Here is a 5,000-nt window from a genome sequence, read left to right as displayed (position 1 = left end):
CATGTCAGCAAATGGTCTTCCGTTTCATAATATTCTATTCATTACAATTTTGCCGAACTTCGTTTTGTTTTATTGTTATTTTTGTTGATGATTACATTGATATTGTTGTTGTTGTTGTTATCATTTTTATTATCATCATTATCATCATCACTACTATTACTACTATTATTATTATTATCATTACTATCATTTTATTTCCATCATCATCATCACCATCATCATCATCATCATCATTATCATCATTATTATCATTATTATCATTATGATGGCTGCTGTTATCATTATCATCATCATTATTATTATCATTATCATTATAATTATTACTATTTTTATTATTATAATTTTAATTATTATCATTATTATCATTATTACTGTTAATATTATTACAATTATTTCTAATACTTTTATAACCATTATTATTGTAGCCATTATTATAATTATTATTATCAATATAATTATTATTGTTATTCTTACTACTACTACTACAAATATTGTTATTACTATATTTTATCATTTTTTTATAAATACTTTAATAATAGTCATCGTTATCGTTATCATTATTTTCATCATTACCTCTTTTCATCATATTTCCCATTGCCATTATCGCTATTTTTATCAATACTACTATCATAATTTTATCATAACTTTCATTACTAAGGTTCTCATTATCATCATTTTTACTATGATAATTATCATTATTATCAATGGTATTACTATAACAGTTTTCATTACCATTATCATTGTTATCACTACTATTATTGAACAGAGTTTACTGTGAAGCGATTAATTAAATCTCTTGAATTATGATATCATTCAATATCATTTATACCTTTATTTACTATCATCGTCATTGCTATAATCATTATCATTATGAATATAACTTTTATTGTTTTGATTAAAACCATTATTATCATCATAATAAAATACCATGATTATTATTATCCTCATTGTTATCACTATAATCATTATGTTAATTATTATCAATATCATTATTACATCATTTTTATTACTATTATCATTACTATCATTATCATAATATCTTTATATCATATTTCTTATTTTCCTAATCATTATAAACATTTGCATTATCTTCATTATCATTATCAATATCATTATCACTAGCAACATCATTTTTCTTATGAATGTTATCAATATTATCCTTTTTATCACCCTTATCATGACTATCATCTTTATCACAATTATCATAGCTATAATTTTTATCATCATTATCATTATTATTATCATTATCATCATGGACACTGTCATTATTATTATCACTGTTGATTATATCTTTATCAATATCATCATTACTCTCTATTTCTCTGTTACAATTATCAGCACCATTACTACTATTAGTAATATTACTATTGACCTCAGCATTGACACCCTCAATATCATCAATTTAAAAATATTATGTATATATATATATATATATATATATATATATATATATATATACATATGTGTGTATATATGTATATATATATATATGTATATATATATATATATATATATATATATATATATATATGTATATATGTATATATATATGTGTGTGTGTGTGTGTGTGTGTGTGTGTGTGTGTGTGTGTGTGTGTGTGTGTGTGTGCGTGCGTCTGTGTGTGTGTTATATTGTATGTATGTTGTCATCATTGCACCTCCCTTTTAATACAATTATTTTTCCTCCTCTTTGTAGAATGAAACGGACCCTCCTTTGTAGCCTGAAAAGGCTATTGTTGTCATAGAAAAAGTAGTCTCTACTTGACCCTCTTCATAAGACAATTAAATTAAATGTTTTATCTTGCACGTCGTCTGTTTGTCGTTGTTATTGTTGTTTTGACTAGAAAGGAAATATTATTCTAGTACCCATACAGAAAACAATGATGAAATGAATGTAATAATAGTATTGACGTAGATATAAATTTTGAAAGCGATGATAGTTATAATGTGGAAGGAATTTCAATAGATAATGAAATATAGACCGATTAAATGCTATTCTTTTTGACCTTATCGATTTGCGTGACAAAGATACTCGTGATAAAAGTTATTAATCTTAAAGAGGGTTACATATTGATGATAAAAATTAATGAATAAATGAGTTGATTAATACATCTTCAATTTACCAAATAAATCTACATACAACAGAAAGTTGATAAAAATTGGAAAAAAAAAGAGTAAATGTCATGATCCTTTTTTTCTTTACAAAACAAATACGTTTTATGGGTCTCTGTCAGTACACACCGTTTGTTCTCTAAATAACATCAATAGATCAATTAATATGAGGTATAAGCCCTATAATCTACATAATTATAGGCAACCGACACGAAGCACTGTGGTCGATCTAATTCAACCGTTGTGCTGTTTCTTCTTTTTTTGTTTTTCTTCCTCTTTCTAGGTCCAAGATCATTTCTAATGATAATCATTATCTATATAAGTAACAGTAGTAGAATTAGTAGTAGTAGTAGTTGTTGTAGTAATAGTAGTAGTTGTTGTAGTAGTAATAGTAGTAGTTGTAGTAGAAGTATAGAAGTGGTCTTTGTTTTAATAGTAGTAGCAGTTATTGTTGTTGTTAATACTATTGTTGTTATAATGATAATAACCATACACTACATTAAAATGATAATAATCATACATATGAAATATGTATGCATGTATGTAATTTTCAATAATCCTCTGTCTTTATTAGAAAAATAATCATCTATACATGGTGCCTCATGTTTGTTTGTGTGTGTGTGTGTGTGTGTGTGTGTGTTTGTTTGTGGGTTTGTGTGTGTGTGTGTGTGTTTGTGGGTTTATGTGTGTGTGTGTGTGTGTGTGTGTGTGTGTGTGTGTGTGTGTGTGTGTGTGTGTGTGTGTGTGTGTGTGTGTGTGTGTGTGTGTGTGTGTGTGTGTGTGTGTGTGTGTGTTGCATAAACCTCACGTTCCATCATCAACAAAGACAGATGAGAAAAGAAACGTCGTTAGGTAGGTGCCTTTAACTGGCCTTTAGCAAAAGCTGATTGATGACATAGCGGGACGCTGATGAATCCCAAGGGTTAATCATCCTTAATAAGAAGTCCAAAGGACGTAACACGCGATTTCAAGCCTTCGCGTAAGTTCCACCACCCTTCTTCAGTCAGTAAATCTACAGTACATTATTTGTTAGTAAAGAGAAAAATACAATGCTCACCTTCAGATGTGTCTAGGAAGTGGACATGAAAAGCGAGTCCGAGAAAGGATTGACTCCAAGGTTGGCCGAAGACAGTTGTGTCCTTATGAGTATCAAAGGCAGTTTAAGATAAAGCAGTTTAATTGTCTCTAAGATGACGAAATAAGGAAAAGGGTTCAGGGGATCCTAGGGGCAGGGGGCAAGACCAGCCAGTCCCTGCGCCGGCATTGCCTCCCTGCTGCTTGGGAGACTGCGGACAGTAATTTTCTCGGACACGCCAATACATCATGCTTATACTGCGACAAGTACAGCTAAGGAGGTCAGACTGCTTTATCTCATATGCATGAGAACATTCATGGACAAGGAGATTACACAGTGAGGAGAAGAGAGAAACGTGCGGAATCAAAGAGGAACACAGAAAATATAGGAGCGGGCCAGAGGAAAAACAATGGAGAAAGATGCAAGAACCATGAGTCACGGGATCGTCACTGCAACAGGGGGTTCCGGCGCGTCAATGCTGCGGTCGGAGGAGTCGCCAGTGACGCTCGGACGAATGCGCGGGAGGAAGAGGGGTCGGGGATCCTATTTCCTGATCGCCAGGCGCCTTGTCACTTGTATAGATTTGCAGATATACGCACAGACATTTATATGCACGAATACCCACACATGCACACAACAACTTTTTTTAGATGTGAATATATATATATATATATATATATATATATATATATATATATATATATATATATATATATATATATGTGTGTGTGTGTGTGTGTGTGTGTGCGTGTGTGTGTGTGTAATATATATATATGTGTGTGTGTGTGTGTGTGTGTGTGTGTGTGTGTGTGTGTGTGTGTGTGTGTGTGTGTGTGTGTGGGTGTGTGTGTGCGGGCGCGCGTATGAATGTGCATGTGTAGGTGTGTTTATGTGTTTGCATGTGCATGTACATGTATTCATGCGCACATTCATACATTAATACTTATACATATACATCCTGATACCCATATAGGTAGGTTACTGACATTCTGAGTACCTTTTGAATATTTTATTTTTCAGTTTGATGTGCTAAATGGAACATCCATCTGCCAGTCATAGTCAGCTAAACTGTTCTGAATTCATTTATCATCGCTGTGGGTCGCATGCCGCTCCTGTGAGGCTCTGGCTTGACATAAATCACCAAGGCTAGGGCCTATCCATGTGGTTTTGTGTCGACGCGTATGTGCATGTTTATAAAAGTCTGTCTTTGTGTGTGTTTTTGCGTCTCGAATTTCCATTAGGCCCTTTGCATTTGCATTTGAGGCTTTTGAATACATATATGTGTCGGTATATGTGTGTTTTGCGCTGTGAGCGGGGTTACAAGTAGGCAGCACCCTGTGTGTACTACTGTGCCTAAACTATGCCACACCCTCAGGCCTTGAAAAAGATGCCAAGAATCCGTACGTGATATGCTAATAGGCCCGACATGCCAAGCCCATGAGCTCCTTACATCTGAGTAAACCGACCGAATGACAGTGAGAATTCTTTTTCTCTGCCAGCTGTTGAGGTATCGGGCCGCAGTATGATAATTCATTGATTTTTGTTTTCTAATGTAACAAAGTGACACGTAATAACTCAGACGCTAACGAGTACGTCAGAACGAAATTGCCTCTCGCGTCAAATGACCAATTAGGGCAACAACAGAGTAGTAGTTAATCAGTTGTAACTCAGGCGCTTCAGTCACCATGCTGCCCTTGCGACATCCTCGGCGTTCCTATGTGTAACCATATACTAAACTTAAAAGCTGTGAGCCATTTTTTTTTTTTTTCTCCCGGATTGCGACCACTGCGGCCTTCTCTACTCAAACCCCGTTT

At 33.5% G+C, this 5,000-nt stretch overlaps 1 protein-coding gene across 4 annotated transcripts in view; it reads right to left on the bottom strand.

Annotated features, from left to right (window-relative positions):
- LOC122265949 (opioid-binding protein/cell adhesion molecule homolog) overlaps positions 1-5,000 on the bottom strand; it is an 86,843-nt gene that overhangs the window by 12,796 nt on the left and 69,047 nt on the right. The window lies entirely within an intron of this gene.

The sequence above is a fragment of the Penaeus japonicus genome, unplaced genomic scaffold, assembly GCF_977035675.1.
Source record: "Penaeus japonicus unplaced genomic scaffold, GWHDUDI00000001_assembly GWHDUDI00000006, whole genome shotgun sequence".
NCBI classification, from domain to species: domain Eukaryota; kingdom Metazoa; phylum Arthropoda; class Malacostraca; order Decapoda; family Penaeidae; genus Penaeus; species Penaeus japonicus.
Note: the sequence above shows the minus strand (reverse complement) of the source record. Positions and strands in the feature narration are given on the sequence as shown.